The sequence below is a fragment of the Lonchura striata genome, chromosome 3 (genome assembly GCF_050655825.1).
Source record: "Lonchura striata isolate lonStrDom1 chromosome 3, ASM5065582v1, whole genome shotgun sequence".
Taxonomy (NCBI): Eukaryota; Metazoa; Chordata; class Aves; order Passeriformes; family Estrildidae; genus Lonchura; species Lonchura striata.
In genome coordinates, this window is record NC_140705.1 from 100070343 (window position 1) to 100091431 (window position 21089).

At 38.3% G+C, this 21089-nt stretch overlaps 1 long non-coding RNA gene across 15 annotated transcripts in view; it reads left to right on the forward strand.

Moving 5' to 3' along the window:
• Nucleotides 1-21089, forward strand: part of LOC144245989 (uncharacterized) — a 407049-nt gene that overhangs the window by 156264 nt on the left and 229696 nt on the right. For all 15 annotated transcript variants that reach the window (XR_014954465.1, XR_014954467.1, XR_014954464.1 and 12 more), the window contains 3 exons: nt 432-516; nt 8778-8866; nt 9107-9168. This is a non-coding gene — a long non-coding RNA (uncharacterized LOC144245989). The remainder of the gene's footprint in view (nt 1-431; nt 517-8777; nt 8867-9106; nt 9169-21089) is intronic.

A 21089-nucleotide genomic window follows, 5' to 3' on the forward strand; every position in this document is an offset into this window, starting at 1 on the left:
CATCTGATGTACATCCCAGGGGTAAGGACCAGCATGTGCCACATGTCAACCATGGTGGGTCATGTATCTGGTGTGGGTGTGCCCACCATGTCTGATTGAGCATTGCTGTGCCCCTTCTTCTCCAGTGGCAGAGCCTCAAGGGGGAGGACCACAGCATCAGCTTTCCAGGGGACCATCCTTCTCCCTGGCCTCTGTGGAGGACTTGCCCCTGTTCAGGACCCCCCATGGGGGATTGCACAGCTGTGTACTCGCTGTGTCTGTCAGGTGGAGATCCCAACTCCAGGGTGAGGAGGCAATGCTGCCCTGGAGATGCCCAGCATCACTGTGGGGCCAATCACAGCAAAGTGATGAGAATTATAAGTCTTCTCTGTGTTAGACTAGGTAGGATTTATACATTTGTGAAGTTCTCCTTTTGTTTTTTTACAATATAGGCCCTACAGTGACCTTACTGTTGGCTGATTCCAGAGAGCCACCTCATTATTCTGAGTTGAAATTTCTCCATCTCCAAAATCAGAGGTAAGGATCAGAGTATCTTGAGACAGTGGGATGAAACATACCATGGTTATTATGATTATAGTGCTCACTATTAATATTAGAAAGGGAGATAATCTGTTTTTATGTTCAGAAATAATTAAATGCCATGAAACTAGTGGAATTGTAACAATAGCATGAGGAATGCTGGTAAAATACCAGCATGACATGGCTTGAGTTAGAAGTATTATACTTTTTGCCACATGTTAGAAACCACTAACTCTGGTGGCTACTGTAACTTATTAAGAATTGTATGGGAATCTGTTTTCAATATATGTGATTTAAAAATATCTTGGAATGTCACACTGCAAAAGAAAAAGAAAATATATTTCCTGAAATCTGCCTCAATGCCATTTTTTCACTGTCCAATTTCTGCTGTTCTGCTTTTCTGGATATTTTTTTTTCATTTGTTGGTTATTTTTCCTTCCTTTCTTTCTTTCTTATTTTTTTTTAATTATGATTTTATACTCAATTTCACCATTTTCTCAAAGAACTGGCATTTGTCAGAGGTCATAAGCTGAAAATCACCTGTGTAGTCATACACGCTTTGTTTTATTTTCAAAGAAACTATTAAGCATTTCAAGAAGAATTACTCTTTCTGATTTCTGTAGTACAAAATAGTAAGGAAACTTGAAGTGTTTTCCCGTGCTTCTGCCGTGTCTATAGATTTTTTGTAAGTGTTTCAACATTACAGCTGAAAGGATATGATTAAACATGCTAGGCTTTTTGCAGTTCATATGGCTGCTACTTAAAGTGCATTAAACACTTAAATCTCAGCCTAACTAAATTGGAATGGATGCTTTAAAATAGGGTTTATCTTCCATTTTGTAATGAGGAAAATTGTAGAGCTACTAATGTCATCATGGTCACTTTTCTTCATAAAGAAGGGAAGGGGAAGCAGCTTTAACTCATGGACAACATCATTTCTGTCCTGTGCTCTTTAAAGCTCAGTGAGGAGAACAGGATATCACTACTGAGTCAAATTTTTAGCTTGGATACAGATTTCCTCTGTGGCTTAGAACAAGTTATTTCTTCCTCATATGTTTTAGCTTACCAGCTATATAAAACCTTTGAGGTGCACATGCTTACAAAAATGCTTTAAAGAGGTGAGGTGAAAGTTTAGAAGTTCTTTAAAAGAAGCTTCTGTGAGGTCTCAGCCTGCTCCCATATTTGTCACTGAAAGTTTTACCATAGACTTAAGTGGCTAGACTTGGGTTAGAATAAATTTCATTTACATTAGCGACTTCATGCAGGTATTTGTATTAACAAGGCTTTTAGTCTCCCTGACACCTCATTCAAATTAGAATTTGATTCTCCTGAGCTCCTGCTCTGAAGCATTCAGGAAATTAATTAATTAATTGCCCTGACTTTTCTCCTTTTTACCCACCTTAGAACCTATGTTGTCATCCTCAAATCATACACAAGAAAGTTTCTCGTACCTGAAATGTCACCATATTTACCTGGTTTTATCTGAAGGTGGCAAGATCCAGGGTTTCTGAACCTCAAGAAGAATGCTTTCACACATTATTCCTTTGTTAAAATAAGGGATTCTGGCCTCAAAAACATCCCTACCTTTAGACATGATATGGAAGTAGGTGTGAGTCTGTTTATAGGCTGTAGATGATTCAGTAGGACTTGAAGGTTAGTTATCCCATCCTGAGAGCACTTTAGCCCTTCCAGCAAGGTGTTCTGGTCAGGAGGTGAGGATCAGAAGGGTGTATTAGCACCCGTGCCTGCTTCTGAAACTGGTATTGTCAGATTGTCCCTGACAGGTTCAGCATCTACGTGAGTCTGTGTACTGGTGGTGAGCTGGTTATCTTCTGCTGCTGATTAATCCTGGGTGTCCCATATGCCTGTTGGCTTTCTCAGGTGTGTGGTGGGGTACCTGGTTGCTTTGCAAGGCTCAGGTGGATAGCTTGTGTGGCCAGAGGTTTGGCCATATGTGGACTGTTCTTAGTAGCTTCCTCAAGGTCACTGTGCTCAACTTCTCCTTGAGCTTACTATGGCCTGAGCTTCAGTCTTCTGGAACTGGCTGAAGCAGATAGAACCTGAATGATAACAGGCAGCAGCCCAGGAGCATGAGGTTTCCTGCTGTCCTAAAGACCATGCAAATATTTCATGCAGGAGTGGCTTCAAAGTGGCTTTTCTCTAGGCAGCACATCAGTGCAGCTGTACCTGAGAGGACAGTTCCATCAGAGAACAGGCTTGTCTGTCTACTTCTGCCAAAGCCTGCAGTTACATGTTCCAGGTACACATTTAAGTATGTGGCATCCTCCAGATATGATCCAGTGGGAGAGACAAATCTAAATGCAAAAACAGGTATCCCAGCAAGTTCAAACTTTTCTCAAAGTCAGGTGGTGTCTAGTGGCTCTTGAACATGGGAGCAATATTTCCAGATGGTTTGTATATAGTAGTAATGCTTAGCAGCAAATTATCAAGTAGACAGATGGAGGAAACTTGCAAATTCAGTATTCTGATTTGGGAAATTTTATCCTCATTGTCAGGAAAGCAATTCTCCTAGATGGGTTTGATAGCATAAAAGCACTGTAATTTCAGTAATGTTATTTTGGACATCAGAACTCCAAAACCTAAAATGATATGAACTGTTGGAACAAAATATATGCAGATTTTGGTCTTCGTGGCTTCACAGAATTACTCACACTTCCTTTATTTAAGAAAACAACCACATTTCTCACTTAAAAGTGACAGTCCTACAGTGAAAAGGAGAACTTAAAGTGCTCCTTGAATACAGTGCTCCCAATGCACATGTATGGGTTAAAGAATTCACAGCTCAGAGGAAATAGCATAGTGGCTAAAAGCTATCTGGGAGAGGTCAGCTCTGGTGCAATTGTGAGTTTTATATTCAGTGGTCATAGTACTCCTTCTCTAAAACAACTTATTTAATTGTCACTACAAGGGATGAATGGCTTGATGAAGCAGTTCTTTTAGAACTGGAATTGGCTGAGTTACTTTTCATGGGTGGAACTGAACTAGAAAAATGGTCAAAAACATTTGAATGGTCTTTGAATGGCACGTTTGGAACTGTGTAACTACTGACAAAATGTAAACAATTACATGGTAACTAGAAAGATGCATGCCAGGTTAGGAGTGCGAGAACGCCTTGGCAAATTAGACTAATTGACTGCATGGGACACATTCTGGTACAGCTCCCACTAGTCATATGAGCATGTTTGATGGGAATGTGATGTGTCTGCAAGCTTGAGCAAACACAGTCTCAACCAAGAGCTCATCCTGTTAATAGAAAAGACTCCCAGAGTCATACTATCCTGATCCAGATTTCTGTGGGTTCATGCATCCATTTTCTGAGCCATGAAGCTGCAATGACCAGTTCCTTGCAGTCAGTTGTTCAAAGACAGGCTAAACATGTGATTAGAGGAATTTGCAGAAGCTATTGCAGGTGCTCAATACTTTTGATTTAATTAGCATTTTGTGAAAATCCAACCCAGGGCTAAGTCTACCAGAGAATTTCTGTATTTTAATGCACCCTGTTGAATTTATCCAGAAAAGATGTACTATACTGTGCCAAGGACCATGACTGGGTACCTTGGGAGGGAATGTACAAAACTCTCCACATACCAAGGAACTACCTGTTAGTGGGTAGAAATTTTTTGGAGAAAAGGTAGACTTAGCTCACTTTACCATTTTCTGCATTCAGGTTGCAGTTCAGCCTCCTTTATTTCGGGGTGCTCAGCCATGAACTGAGTGACACAGCTTGGTGCTGCTTGGCTAACAGTCTGCTGTAGTTACCCAACGTAGAAACAGCTTCCCAAAGCATTTAAGCCAATTTTAGACCCCCACCCCTACCATCAGCTCCTAAAAGTACTTCCTTTTCAAAAATGGCAATTCACAGCCTACTGTCCTTTTCTCCAAGCTGTCTTCATTCTCTTTGAAATAAATCTCTCCTTCCTTGTCTTTACTTAAGTATCTTGGAGTGGTTACAAAGACACCAGCCTCCCAACTCAGTGACATTACTGATTCTGATGTACTATGCAATTTCTTTGCTCCATAGAGTCAGTCTCTCCAACTGTTGTCTCAACAATCAGCGTCATTCTTTTTTGGAGCGCTGATATTTTTCAGCTCTGCAAACTCTTACATTTTCTAGAATGATGAAAGGTTCACATAATTGGCTACTATAACAATTTATACAACATAATCCATGAGAATATACATAATGAGAAAGGAAAACTTTAGTCTTGTTTGTGGTCTTTTATGGTTATATGCAGAAGAACTGTAACTGATTTTAGATACTTGTTTTAAAAAGTTGTCTAAATCTTGAGCTATGTAATAAAATTGATGGTAGGCTTGCAAAATAAGGTCTATGGTATGCTGTTGAGATTAATTCAATCATGTTAATTCCAGGAAGTTTAAACTGACCTCTTATTGTCTGAAATAGAGAGTAAATGAAAAAGAGATAATATTTGATTATTCTCATTAGTTAAGCAAGCAAGCAAGAAGTGACTCGAGGCATTGTGAGGAAAAAATTAGAATTATATATCAGGGAAAAGTTTATAAACATAAGAACTCACAGCCAAGGAAACGAGCTGACAAATGGTCTTTTGGAATCAGCACTGCTGAAGATATTCAGAGCTCAGCTAGACATCTATCTATCAAAAAAGGATAAAGAAATCAGTCCAGCCACAATGTAGGGATAACACAAGAGAGTTTCCTGCCAAGTTTCTAACCCAAATAATGTATGATTTAGTTGGAATGGAAAAGGAAAGCACTTTGGCTTGTTAGATCTTTCACTGATAAAATTTTCTTTATTTTAACTGGAGTATGTATATTTTCTCTAGTTTCAGATTATAGACTCTAGCTTAGAATGTTTTTTTTTTTTTGCATTTAAAACATTTATATCTTTAGAATAAAAAAAACTCTTAGAATGAAAAATTGTTTCACAATATCTTTTTTTTTTTTAACAGCAATTTTCCAGATGTAGTCAGATTACTCATACCAAGCCTGAGGAAAAACTGTCAGTAAGGTATTTATTTTTTGCAGGCTTAATTAGAGGTATGAAGGATGGTAAGACTGGAGGGTTAGGATATTAAGTTATAAGGAAGGCATGGTTAGCTTTTTACCTCTATGTCACAACTTCAAATACAGGCCAAAAGGGATATTTCCCATTCATTACTCTGAGTTACTCTTCAGAAGAAGGTAATGACTTACTTCTAGTGGGTAGGCAGGCAACACTCACACTCAAGACTAAATTGAGTTGGCAGACTGAGACTACTGCTGGGCTTCCTATTTTTAAGCATATCTTGACATTCAAGTAGTTGCCTCTTGCAATTTTGAAGATTTTGAAAGTAGTCACCTTGAGCTGAATTAAGCAGAGTTAAGACATCTAAGCTCTTTACATAAAGCTAAGTATATGTTTATCTGGAACACTGAACACCTTCAAAATTGTAACCTAGCACCCTCACCAAGATTTCCATGAAACTCTGATTTGTCATTTTTCCATGCAACCTCAGTGAGTGTGTGATTTCCCCGCTGTTTATCCCAGCACATGCTGTAAAGGAGAAGATGGATGGCGGTGCCCTGGCTTTCAAGTGCTCTGCTGCAAGCGCAGTCTCCTTTCAGGGCAATGTCTTCCAAAGCATCAGTCATATCAGAGAGACCAGCCTGGCACAGAGATGAAGCAGATACAGTTTTAAAGAGGCTGTTTCAGAAATAGAATTAGATTTAAATAACAAATGAATCTTCAAACTAGTACTGAGTTTCTGCAGATGTAAAACAGAATTCAATATTTTCAAGCCATAAATACCTTGCATTCCCTAATTTATATTGTAAAAATTAATGCTAATTTCTAAGACGTGCTGTAGAGTTGATCAAGGCTAGTCTGCCACGTTATCACTGCATTATGAAAAGGTGTCACATGATGTAGGAAAGGGAAGTATGAATATCTGCTATCTGATGTACACAATTGAAAAGGAAAATTGCAGAGTGAAATCATCAAGCCACATTAGCCAAAGAGAACAGATAAGTAAGAGTATAACACTGGAACTGCGAACAATCAAGCAGAGATTGCACCTGTGTGGAATTGTGCATGTTTTTTAGATGTGACCTAAAACACTGGCAGTAGAAAATTTAAAAAATCTAGCAGTGCTTATCAAAGAGCATTTTCAAAATGCTATTTTTGTTGTCACTTGAAACTTCTCTACAAATGACAAAACTAAGAAGCAATGAAATTAATTGTCCTGGGCTCTGATTTGGCTCAGGTACATCTGTGCATTTTTTGCCCTTCCACCCAGCTTCTTGCCACAGCTGTGATGACATCCCCAGCTGTGTCCCACAGCTCTCACTGCTGCCCTACCAGCTTGTCCTGGCGCCCAGCACACCCTTCTCCACAAACACAGGCAGCAGCTCAGGCATGTGCTGGTCATCTCCTCTCTCTTCCCTTTTGAATGTTTCTGTGAAACTGCATGTGCTTGAGTTTTTAAATGTGGACACCAGATAAAACTCTAGAAACATTCACCATCAGAAAGCTTGCCTTTAAATGTGTCAGAGTCTCTATTTGCTGTGTTCCTTCCTTCTTTACCATCGAGAAACCACAATGACGGGAAGACTGCAGCATTTCCTCCAAAGAGACCCATTGCTGCTCTCACTATCTGTCATTAACCTAGAATCTGCTCTTTCAGTGTGCGTGCACTTTCAGCTGCACAAAATGTGGGACTGGCTTGTACGTTTTAAGTCAATGAAATAGGACATTTTGGTAGGGGAAATAATCAAATTAGGTTATCACAAAACAAGAGCTTTTATAGTTCAGGCAGTGCTGCTGACTGCTGAGCTAGCTCTTAGTAAGAATGTGCAAGTTGTGCTATTTTTACTTTTTACTTGTCTAGTACTGGACTTGATTGGAATAATTTATTCTTGCATGTAAGGGTATATATCTAGCAACAAGAATTTAGAGGAATTTTCTGTAGCTAACAGAATTGTCACAAGAATTCGTTGAGAAGGAAGAGCTAAAGGAAGCTTTGAGTGGACTTTAGAAAAAAGGCCCAAATACATTTGACATTCCCCTCAAAATACTTACATTTTTGCCAATGAAAAGCACACTTCATTACCCTTGTCATGCCACTTTGTAACTTCTTGTTAACTTGTTGTACTTTACCCACTCATCTAGTTCAGTGGTTTTTATTCCCTGGTTTTCAGCCACTACCCTTTTCCCACTTTCAGTCTTTGCAGTTTGCACACAGACACCATCTGGCTTCACCCCTGGGGCTTCCTAGACAAGGACAATCTAGTTAGCCTTGTGAAATCCAAACCCCAGGCAAAACAAAAACTGTAGGAAACTTCCAAAAGACAGGCTTTGTCACTACTCTGTGAGGGGCAGCTCCATTACCCAGAGAAGATGTTAGAGCAGAAATCACATCTTAAGCACTAACTTATCTTCTCAACCATCCTACTCTTTACCCCAAACCTTTCCTTTCAATTTACTGGAATTACTGCCAATCTTTCCTGGTCAAGACAAAGTTTGACCACTGTGTGTGTAATTACAGAACTGAGTAGAACATCATGTAAGAAACTCTGTAAAATGCTTGGAGTAAAGTAGATTAAGAACAGATTTACTAAAGAAATTAGGAAGTCATTCCAGTGTTCTTTTCTGTTCTAAATAACATAGTGAAAATAAATCTCTGAGGCAAGATTCTGGACAAAGTCATTTCTTTGAAAAGAGACCACAAGATTCCTGGTCTTCTTAATGGAGAAAACAGAAAGAATTTGTCTTGGTTTGGGACTCTCAAAATGCTGATCCTTTTGAACAATGTGGACAAGTACAGAATGTTGTCCAATGTATTCATCCTTGAACAGAAAGAAATCAAATTTCTCTGTACTCTGACTGTCTCATAGGAGCAGAAAAAGAAAAGAACCCCTCCCTTTCTTTTTTATATTTGCTATGCTCCGAAGTTTCTAAATTAATTTATTTGGGCAAGGCATTTGATGCGTGCATCTGTTTTGCCCTGAGAAATCATGATCCAGTTGCACAGTTCAGTGGGTCTGAGCCAGATATTCTTTTATTTCAGGCTTTGGGAATCTAAAGTCAGTAGGCAAATGCATATCTGTACAGTTGCATTTCACTAGTGATGGCCACAGAATGAAGATTAAGGTAAATTCACAATAACACAGACATCCCAACTTCTAACCTTCTTCTTGTAACCACCCAACTTGTAGCTTTCATGGTTGTATTCTGTTATCTCTCTGGACTTGACAGTTACTCCTGTGTGTCTTCACAGGAAGAATGCACATCACAGTCCTGCTCTGACAGCATAGGCCCAGGGAAATAAAGAAGAGCAATTTTTCCATTGTTGTAAACTGCAAAAAGGTAAAAATACAAGAATTCCCTTCTCTGTTTGTAGTCAGTGGATTGAAGGGGAGAGTGTATGTAACAGTAGCTGGGTACCACTGATATAAATGTTAACTTCCAATCTTGTTAAAAGTCCTGTGAAAAGCAGCTTTTATTGCTGTCTGCCCTCGTATGACTGAGGTTGTATGATATTTAGATGATAAAATACTCACATGTAAGAAGTAGGTAGCATATTAAATAATCTTTTTTGCTTTACAGTGTTCCCCAGTGAAAACCACAATTTCACTTCGGTTTGATGAGCATGCCTTGATGGCACTGGGGTAGGTTTACCTTTTGAAATGATTGAAGAGTAGAAGTAGATTGTGTACTGTTAGCAGGGAGCAATGTAATATCAAATTTCAAATTTTGAAGTAAAAATAGTTCAAATTTTGCAGTCTAGAACTGGGTTTTTATTATATTTTGAGGTTTCTTCTAAAATGGTGGTCTTTCCAGTCAGCAGAGATAAGTCTTACCAGTGGTCTTGTGTCAGTTAACAAACTCAGTTATTTATAAACAATCTTAGAAGAGTGACCTTTAAAGGATGTGAGATATAAATCAGCAATCTCTGTTTCTAATCACAGTCAATGCACAGGTTCCTTTTGAGTTGTAATTAAGAAGTTTTGAACTGGAGACTACAAATATTTGAAGTAATTTTGATGTTAATTTTTCAAATTTCCAAGGTATCTAAGATGTAGCTAATAATAGCAGGCGTTGTCTGTTTCTCCCAGCATGTGGCATGAAAGTGGTGTGGTCACAGAGCTATGCATTATTTACATGGTGTCAACACATCAGCAAGTGGTATGGCAGAGAGCCAGATTAAATCACTTCTGATTTTAAATACAGGACACTGAATAATTATGTTGTATCATACTTGAGGACACTGGAATCTGGCAAATCAGCAGCAGCTTAGTGTGTCAGGTTCATTTGGATGGCTTCTTCCCCTCCTGAATGATCACAGAATCAAAATCAAGGTTCAAGGAAACTGTATAAAGTTGGAATTGTTTTATTTCCTTCCAAAGCAAAAGATTGTGCCCAGGAAACAGACACTTTTTGTTTGTTTTCTATAAAGATGTGTCATGAGGTCACTGCCCTCATGCAGGAACGTTTGCATCTGAGAATGGGCAATGGTGCATGTATGGTGCATGTTTGCCATTAATCTTTGTTGTCTCTGTAAGTAGCAAGGTATGATTAATTTCAACCATTAGTTTTTTGCAGAACCTACTGCAACAGGTCTGCCATCTGAAACAGGAAGTGTATGTTTAGAGCCAACCCCGTTGTGTAGAATAGGGGTGTCAAGGATTTGAGGTCTTCCAAGAAAATCTTGTGTGCTGCTCTCAACCATTGCTTCTGCACCAGCTCTGATTTCTGTATAACCCCTGGAGCTGTTTCACCTTGCCAGCTGGTAGGAAACCAATTCAGCAAAATAAAAACATGGATAGCTTTCTGTTGGTTTAGTAATCTAATTAAATTCATTGTGGAGCCATGTGAAAATGAGAAAGTGGAAGGGAAGGGATGGGCCTGCATGTCAGGGAAGAAAGGATGCATGGGAAGTGAAGGGAGCAGAACCATTAGATGAATTTTACCATATTGTGAAAGCTCACCCTAGAATATTTAATGGTCAGGCAGGGAGCTTTTAGAAGGTTAAAAGAAGCATCCAAAATACTGGGATTCATTTTGCCTTGTCACCATAATACTCTTTTTATGAAGCTAGAAATATTTATGCTCATGAAAACTCTTTGCTTTTTTTATTTTAAAATATAATGCAACCATTGGAATCTGTGCACAGTTCTTTCAAGTTAAATGCTTAGTTCAACATTCCACTTCCATTTCCTGGTAGAAAATGTTTTATATGAAAGCAACTTTAACCTTTCAGAAGGGTTCATTTACTGTTACGTTTGGTATCAGCTTTCCAAAAAAATGCAGTCTGCGTTTGGCATATTACAGATTCTGGTTTTAATAGTGGTTTAGGGAAAAAAAGTCATATGGCATAATTCAGAAATAAAATACTGCAACAGAATTCTCTCTATACATGAATGCACCCCATGAACGAGTGGTTTAAAGTCAGTTGATCACTTAAAGCCAAGGCATGGGCTCAAGCTATCTATGAACCAGCTGGTAACAAATAACACATTTAACTCTCAGCCACAGGAAACTGTTAGGTTGCCTTTTTATAGACAACTACAGCTCCTGAAGCACAAGGGAATTTCATATGGACTTGGAAAGAATTGAACACCTACCATATGCACATAAGGAAGGGTAATAAAGATGAAAGGCCAGAACTGAGCTTTATTTTCTATTTTTCTTCTTTTGATTTATCATCTGCTTCTGCATTGCTACAGTTTTCTTTGGCCTAAAATTAGGGAGAAGATGCTTGAATTGCTTAGTTTGATCAAATCAGTCAAACTTAGACTTCCATCTCACCAGTATAACAGATGCTAAACATGAAACCTTAAAGTATATTCTTGCTTTCTTTATGTCTTTATTGTGCATCCATTTCTGAAGTGCTGACTGCTGTAACAATCCCCTGCAGCGGGCAGTTCCTGGCCATGGGTTGTTGTAGTCATGGTGAGATGGGCATTGAGCTGGTAGAGCTGTATCAAGGTGACTCTGAACTAGAGCAAGGGCTGACTCCTTGGGTGCAGGGCCATATAAACATATCTGAGTCTCCTCTGGGACCTCAGCAGCTCCTCTGCAAGTGCTTCAGGACTATCTCAGCTGTCAGGTTGGCTCAGGGGTCACTGCACCGTGGTTCATTGCCATGTACGGATGTATTCTGGGAGTTACCCTTCACAGGAATTCTGCTGTCAATAACCACTTCTTACAGAAGAAAAGGACCTTCAGACAGGCCTGGCCATGAGTGAGACAATAAAGGCTAATCCTCTGTGCTGCTGAGCCTCAGCTTCTAATAAAGGACTCAGAACTTGTAAGCGTAAAGCTTCAAAGTAAGTACAGATTTGCAGAGGGAGGGCAGATAAGGGGGTTGTAGCCCACCCATCAAGACCACCTGGTCTTAATAAATGGTAGCAGTCAGCCTTTGTGCCACATGCTCTTTCCATATCCTACTCGTCTTCCAGGGAGTGAGATTTCCAAGAGTGCTGCTGGCAATGTATGTATCAAAGTCGGGTGCACTGCAGAGTCTGCCAGTCACACACAATGGTTTTTGTCACCCCTGGAACTGCAGCAGCTGAATCTGACCGTGATGGTCAGAAGCTGAGTAAAATAACACTTAGGATATTTAATATCTGATGATGAATGCACGTCCAATACTTTGAAGATGGAAAGATCTGCAAAAATGCAGACTATTATTTTATCTGGAAATGTGTTCCGTGGCATCCCAAAGAGTATTCACATTTCTTATTCCTTTTTTGTGCATGTGCAGCTCTCATGAACTTTCAGCTATGAATCCGTATGGGAGTAATTTCATTGTGAGAAGGTGGCTTCCATTCTATCCTGAAAACTGCATGAAAATCACAGAAAGCTACAGAAGAAAGTACCAGTCATTGTTTGAAAGCATTGTGGCCTATGAAGATGGAAAACAGAACATGGATTTGCCTCAAAATTTTATAAGCTTCTAGAACCATGAATGAATGAGAAACAAATGCAAAAATTTGCTTAAAAAAAAAGTCTTAAAACTTTGTTGCTTTTACAATGAACAGACCTGGCAAAAAGGACGTTAATTATCTTGAGTATCAATGTTTAAACAGGTAGTGCTATTCCCAGGATTTTTTTGTTGCCAGCTCTTCAGTTACTCCTCAATTGCTACATTGAAGTTATCAGCCACTGGAACAAATTATGGAGAGGAGCAGTGAGTTTACCATTTCTTGAAATCTGCAAACTGAGAGGGGTTGGTATGCCTTAGCACACAATGGATACACAGCTGGGTGAAATTATATTATTGTGCTACGGAGAAGTTCATTAAATATCCTATGTGGTCCTTTCTAGCTTTAAGAGCCATAGTCTGTATTTCACAAAGACCTTACAAAGAACTCTTAGAAGTAATGATAACCACAGCACTAATCTAGATGCATCCTCTGATTTCGGGTTGATTATGCCAAATTATTAAAAAAATTACAGATTGAAATATTTCTACATGTTTCTGTCACAACAACTCATATTACTAGCATTGTTTTACAATATTGGAAATTTGGTTTTGGGGACTAAGGAGACCCTTCCTCTTCCCAGAAGACCAGAATGTACTTTAGTTCATGAAAGTGTGTATAAACAAGTAAGCATACAGGCTGCTGTTTCCCTACCTGATATATTAGAGTCAATAAAATCAATAAACTAGGCTCAGTCAGTGAAATAAAAGACATCCTATGAAGGAACTCTGAGGATATTTCTCATTATTGTAGATGATTTTTTAATCTAAACTTTCATTTTCTTCTCCTTGTAGGATAATCTAGCACATTGTTTAAAAGAAGAATTTTTTTTTCCTATAGCAGTCCTGCAGTTGAAAACAGCTCTTTTACCCCCTCCAGATGTCAAGAATTTTGGGGCATCAGGCACTGCAGAAACCTAAATTCAATGGGACAGTTGAAAGTTTGTTAAAGGTGTGCCTGACTGAGCAGCTGGACATGAGAACTAGTTCTTCAATGCTGACTGGGCTTGGCAGCACAGTTGGGATGTCCTAGGCAATCCTAGAAGAACTGAAAAAATATCATGGTACAGCTTTTCAACCATTTCAGGGAAAGCTGATGATTTTATATCTAAAATGGATATGCATCGTTCCAGAGGGAGTTTTTAAGGTTTTAGATTGCAGTCAGTGGCTAGTTACCTTTGTGTCTGTGTCTAAACTCCCTTAGTGGCCATCTCCTTCTATAAATGTATGTTGTGCCTAAATAAATATCTCAGCTGCCCCTCAGGTGGAGGGCTGTTGTCAAACTTGTTTTAGCCAAACACTCTGTCAGTCAGATACAGTGATGGGACCACGCTATGAAAGAACTCAGAGGAAATTTGATAGTTTGTCCTATAGAAGCACTCAGATTGCTTTATCAAGCAGTCTTTTCTGGTCTTAAGTTTCATAAATTTATAACCTGAACTGATTCAAATAAGTTCAACTTCTTCTTGTTACTGTCCTCTGTGCTTTTCTGAGAAGATGATTGGAAAAGATGGATGCTGAAAAAGATAAGTTCAGCCTCTAACTGATCTAAAGTTTTTCAAATCCTTTAAAAAAAAACCCACAACCCAGTTTGCCATAATAGTTCCAGCATCAACAGTCACTAATCTATTTTCCATGCATTTGCTATAGTAAAATATAAGTGTATATATTTAATACTTTGATTTCATTAATCTAAAAGAAGACTTTGGGATTGTTTTGGTTGAAGTAACTCCTCCATTTTAGTCCCCCTAAGGGCTAGCTGTGTAGTTTTTGTCCAAAAAAGTATAATAATATAAAATAAATTAAAAAGGTCTCTAAACATTTAAAAGGTTGGAGAACTAGACTATATTTCCATTCATCAGAGGGATTCTCAAAGGTAGTTTCTGAGCTGCACTGCAAGGAAACTGGAAAGAGCTTGAACTGCTAATGTTCCCTTTGCTGTGTAGGCATACAGAACAGTTTTTTTCCTACAAGTATTCTGTTGATTTTGAAATTTTAGGCCTGGCATGGGATTCAGTGAATATATGAGTGACTTAAGAAACAAATAAACATATTTCATTTTAACAGTGACCCTTTTTTTTCTTTTTTTAACCTTTTAACATAAACTAAATTAAGTTTCAACAGGAAAAGATATTTTCAACCGCAAACCCAAGAGTTTTTTTTTTAAAAAATGTTGAAATGACATATTTCTAGAATTTCAAAACCTGGGGGTTTTCCTTTTTTTTTTTTTTTTTTTTTTTTGAGGACAGGAAGTTCTTATGGGAATAATTTCAGATTTGATGAATTGTCAGTTGTGAATGTGTCTTTTCTTATGAAAAGCCTGTGTTCACCCAGGCTCACAATACTTTCCAGAAGTCTAAGGTATGATTCTAAGATCCTGTAACCTTTACTGATGGATTATAATAAGACGTAGATTATTACTGCTTTACTGATGGATTATAATGAAACGTGGATTTTGGGCAACTGTCTTTAGTCACTGGTGCAATAAGACAATAGTGAGAGTAGTCTGATATTAATTGAGATTCTTCTTTCTCTACATCTACTTGAGATTGTAATAGTTCTGTGGTTTGTGTTCCTAAGTTCCCCATATATGGTGTTTCATGTCATTTTTTGGTTCACAATTTGTAAACAAGTAGATAAAAGTTATGTGTGTGCTAGAAATTAATTTCTTTAACAGGCTCCCCAGGGAATGGTCACAGCACCAGGCCTAACAGAATTCAAGAAGCATTTGGACAATACTGTCAGGCTCATGCTGACTCTTGGGGGTGATCCTGTGCAGAGGTAAAAGTTGGATTTGATGATCCTTGTGGGTCCCTTCCAACCCAGCTTATTCTGTGATTCATGAGGTGGATGTGCTGTCTGTCTTGTGTTATCAGGGATGAATCACACTTCTGATATAAGCAGGAATTGGGAACTGCCTGCTTAAGTACAGGTTTATAGCTTTTCAGGCTTGAAAATATCTCTACTCTGTTGCTTCAGTCTTAGAAGAAAAAGAACTAAAAATAACTAAAGTAGACAAGAAATTTAGCTAATAAGCTATATCACAAGTTTTCCATCAAAAATGGTGAAGGCAGTGTGTAGGAATTCCTGTTTTCTGTAGAGTTTCTGGTGCATTACTCAGTCACAGGAAGTTCCAGCACAACCCATTCTGAAGGTCCCCAGTGTCAAGGATGCACTTGTAGATATACTTGGATTATCATGTTTCTCTTTACTTTCTCTTTTAATTTCTTTTCTTTCAAGCAAAGTTTTGAAATAATAACAAGTAGGCTGAGGTCCTTTTGGAGTCTGATTAACATTGCCTCTGGGATCAAGATGTCCTCATTGCTAGACAGCTGAAAGGAAATGCATTGTCTCCTCTGAAGTGTGTCTGTATATCCTGAGGAGGATATATTTATTATGAGAACTCTTCTGAGCTGGAGGAATTAAGTGGTCTCTGCAAACCATCAGCACTCCTCTGTAGTCCCAGAGAGGAATGATGCCTCATGATACATCTTTTTCCAATAGTTTTGAAAGATCTGTTCCATGATCCTTCCAGCCTTGGAAACCAGAGGTCTTTTCTATTTTCTGTGCTAAGACCTCTTTCCAGCCGTATTGCAAACTGGCACTACATGAAGAGCAGCCAGTGGAATATCCCATTAGCCTAATATATGACAAGATGAAATGCCCTGCTCCTATACTCGCCTTCATTGCCACAGAGCATTCTGTATCCATCCCTTGCTGTCTGTGCTAATCAGTAGCACTCTTTTCCCAACCATTTGCATTGTTTCAAATCCCAAATTTGAAGCATAACACCAGTGTTATTTTTGGGCTGACTGAGCACCAGGCATTGTAGAAGATCAATGGAGAAATTTTTGGCAATGGAGTAGGGACCAACAGGGGTGTGTGGTGCTTGCTGCCCTTTGCACTTGGAGTTTTCACAGGAGGCAGTGCTCCTCTTTCTCTCAGGCACAAACAGCTTGAGTTTGAAGGCACAGGAGAGTTTGTTTTCCTGCTTCTTTCATGCCCCATGAAAGTGATTTGCTACACTTTCATTTTGAAACTGAAAAGGAAGCATATCAGCTTGTGGTTCTGCCACTAAAATTTGGTTCAATGGCAATTCTTGTTTCTGAATCCTGACAATCATTTGATTTTGCTGATGTGTGATTTTGTATCTGCAAACTCAGTAAAATTTCAGCAGCTATTATCTGACACCAGTTTTACTCTCTCTCTCTTCATGTCTATGAAATAAGTACTTCTCTATAAAAAGAAGACTGTTTCTTGTACACAGTTGTATGGCAATTTTAAAAAGGCAATTGTTTGGAGGCTAATGGTAATGGCATTTAACTGCATTATCTGCTTGGCCTTATTACAGCTGAGTCCTAGCATGTCCTGGATCTACAGCTACATAAAATAAGTGAGAGAAGTCATAGAAACCTTGTTGAAAATAATGTCCCTAAACATCAAATAACCTCTCATAAACCTAGTCTTTTATTCTGATGTTATATAGGTCTCACTGTTCAAAACCTCAACTGTGAATTCTCACTGTTGGTTCTGAATTAGGTTTGGTTGTTGCAACCTCTTCCTGTCATTGCCTTGCTCAAGTAATATATTAAATATTGTATAAATACTTATGCATGATTGTTGTCAAGAGATAACATTCATTCACAAATTGGAATAGTATCCTACAATCATAGGATGTTTTGGGTTGGAGTGGACCTTAAATATAACTTAGTTGTATTTTAGAAAACATTGAAATTACTTTATAAGTATAGAAGGCATATAACATTTTGTAATGTTGATTCAAGTGCCAGCTAGAAGAAGGGGCAGTGCTGATAAATAATATTAATAGTTAGGCTTAATTCTTCATTAGCAGAGGCACTTGATTCCAAATAACTTTATATTGGCAACATTCAGTAAGAAACTATGCTCTTGACTGTTTCAGGTATTTGAAAATACCTTATATCTATATATACCTTATATCTATATAGGCCTTTTCTGTTATTAGGAAATCAGAAACTTGACACTTAAAGAAAGACCTAGTGTTTATGCTGTAACATTTTTTTCCCCCACCTTTGGCATCATGCCTTCTAGACTTCCCCACTCAGGTCTGTTGTTATTCAAAGACACCTACTATCATAGACTGGTCCTAACTTAACTTCATCCTACCTCAGATCCTGCATTCAGCTTAAATTCTTGCAAGGCAGCTTAGAATTTTGAGTGAAGAAACCTGTTTGTAATGCAGCTATGAAGGGCAGCATTTCACAGTGACTTACAAGAAGAGAAGATTTATTATGTACTTAGGAGATGTTACTTCTGTGCATATTTTGCAAAACTGTAGGGAAATAAGAAACCTTCTGTCCTCTTACCCTGTAGCAAAGAAATTTGACAGCTGTGAATGGAACAGACTGAAGCCATTTAGAGATGGATGTTTAAATTGTACAGCATTGATGGGATTGTTTAATAAGTATTCTCTCTTTTTCTTTCATTACATGAGATTTTGCTTTTCTTGGATCACACACATTCTTGTAAAAATGTAACAAGCTACTATTCTGAATATGCCAAATAAGAAACAGATGGATCTCTTTAAAGAATAGTCTATCAGTAATATAAATGGGATCTCGTGTTGAGGAAGCAGGCACCTCCCTTTCCTTACACCAGCCTTGGCCTGAACAAAGAGGCTCTTCTAACAATGACTTGCACATGGCAAAGGAGAAGAAGGAGGTTTTGGTAGCTGAAATATAAAACATGACATTTTTTTCTTCTCAGAATGTATTTTTAATGTCCTATACCCTTGGCTATTACACACGAGGTTTCCTGTGGTGGGCTGATTTGAACACAAGGCTTGACCCTGTTGTCAGTGTCTCTCTCACACCACATCCTCTGACATGTGTCATCCTCCCCAGTCAATACCATGTGGGTTGTACTCATGTAACTAAGAACCTTCTGAAAAAAGAAAATTCCAGTTGGTATAGCAAACAATAGGGTGTATATAATACTTCTTAGACATCAACTTATGCACGTGAGATTAGAACTCCAGGTTTTCATTACCTTTTTGCTTTAGCAGAAGTGGCCCTGTACTCTTCTGTTCTCTTGCCTTGTATCACCTTTCTCAAGAAAGAAAGCTTAGTGATGTCAAAGGCTGAGTACTTCTTCACTAACAACAGCTCCTCATACTACATAACAGATATATTTCTGTGCTGTGAACTATCAAAACCAGACTTACCTGCTGTGCTGAAAGCCAGAATAGCAGCTTCAGATATAAATATGCTTATTAGACCCTCATGATACACTTGGTTTGTCAACTCCTGTGAGACAGCCAAGTGGATAAAGATAAGTGTGAGAGAGATTCAGTGATTATTGTAGCCATTCCAGCTGTCAAATGGGTGTCATAGGCAAAGCATATGAGTCCCACAAAAGATGTACTTCATAAAAGTAAAATAATAAAGCTGAAGTGGTTCTTTACAGCTGTTATTTTCTTTTATTTGGGCTATTTCCAAAGTTGGGTGGAGGGGCTATGCAGCACTTGTTTGTTGATGAAACGATAACTTAACCTAGATAAAGCACATACATGCTGTTATTTTAATAAAAGGAACAAGGCCCAGATTTTAAAAGGAAATATAATACAGTAAACATCCTTTTGTACTGGCCTAGTTACTTTTCTAAACTTGTGCCAGGCTGAGGTATTTGCCTTCTGATGTAGAATTTTTGTAAGAGTCTGCAAGTTCTGTAATACCTTTTCCAGCAGCAGTTGAGTGAGCCAAAGGTCTGTAGTCAAGTGGGCATTTTTGAACACTATCTTTTTCATCCATTTTTGGAGTCTTTTTAAGATGTCCTGTTTAGATTTAATGACCTTTGTGTGCATCTCATGTTCAATACATTTTAGAATAATTTTAAAATAAATTAATCCAGTCTTGTTTGGTAGATGTTATTGCCACTTCTATCAAACTGTACTATGATTATTTGTTGTAAACAAGGTAGAGATCTGAATAGAGGTAGATGTGAATGCCACCACTCATGGTACTGAGAACAGTTATGCCAGGTTATTGGTCTGGGGTGCTTTGACTCAGTGATAACTCTTATCCAGTGATTTAATTTGTAGAATTTCCATGTTAAAATGAAAATATCCACCTTGGTACCTTGTGACCTATGAGAGGACTCCAGATGGAAACACCCATTTTAGAGAGGAGAGATTAGATTAAGGAGTGAGAACTGGTGTGAAAACAAATAAAGTGGTCTGTGTTCAGGATCAGTCTGTTGTGAGGCAACGTGAACCATCTCTACTTAGACCTGCCACGACCGCCACCATTGCAACCTGCTGCAGGCCTTCCATTCTTTTGTCTTCAGCATTCCTGGGATCCTTCCAGGTGTCTTATCTGGTGCTCATTAGGGATGTTAAGATGGGCTCTGTAGGAGAAATAATGTTTCCTTCCTTTGTAGCTGGAGAAAATAAAGGAAACCCAGCAACTGCTTTGGTGTTCAGCTGTGATAATGGTGGGCTGAAGGAAGCTTTGATGTCAGTAGGGTGGAGAGCAGAAGCATTTGTCATACCTTGAAGGGAAGAATAAGACATACATGGAATATTGCCTGAGTGTTCTGTATTTGGCATTCCTCCTCTCTAACACCAAGTGTCCTGGTAGCCCAAGCTAACTTGCATTTAGAAAACTTCCTAGAAAAATTCAAAATGGCTTGTATTTACAGAAGATAAAGATTGCTTAGAAAACTGAGCTCCTGCCTGGTGGGATGTTTGGAATTTCAGAGTATATGTAGTTTATTTTTGTCTTGATTAGAACTGAGTCAAAAGTGTTTGCAGAAAAAAATTTGAAATGTTTCTCTTTGATACTATCAGATCAAATATAAGAAAAAAAATTCTCTCCTTTTAGAGAAGAAATGCTGCATATTTGATGATGACAATATTAATGACCTTTGAAAATGCATTATAAATCCAGGGCAATGTCAACATTGGTATTAGTAGTGGATAAGTTTGTTTAAATAGCATTTAAGGCATCTTATTCATGAAACATAATCTTTTGGATGTTTAGAAATGTCTTATTATATTATTATGTTTAGGGCTTATAGTTATTATACTTAGAGCTGACCTGTTGCTCATTTAGCTGGAATTGAACAGTTCTTGTAGTCCACAATATTTGCTTTGAAGGAAGAAAGGCTGGCAAAAAGTGGCATTGTTGATATCTTAGTTTTCAGTGGTGAGGTACCAATAATATTCAGGTAGATATCCAAAGCATTAGGCCTACTTCCTCAGAATGATATTATGATGACATGTTGTACTGTGAATTGTAGCCAAAAGAATCTTCATTTAATGTCTCTGAACAATGCTGGTGCATATTTTGCAAAGAACAATGTTGGCCATGCTTGTTCATGGGATAGTCATTAGTAGTTTGATTAGCATTGTTCTGAAATATGATTTTCTAGCCAAAACCCAACACTCTTCCCCTCAATCCCCCTCTGTGAAAACTATTCTAAAATTCTGTAAGGCACAATGAGGTTTTAAAACAATTTAGTGAGCACACTTTTGTTTCTGTACAGTAAGGGGACATCTGAAAAGAGGTAAGCAATCTAATCCCCTACTAAGTTCAACAAGAAGCACCAGAATTTAAATAGTCTTTA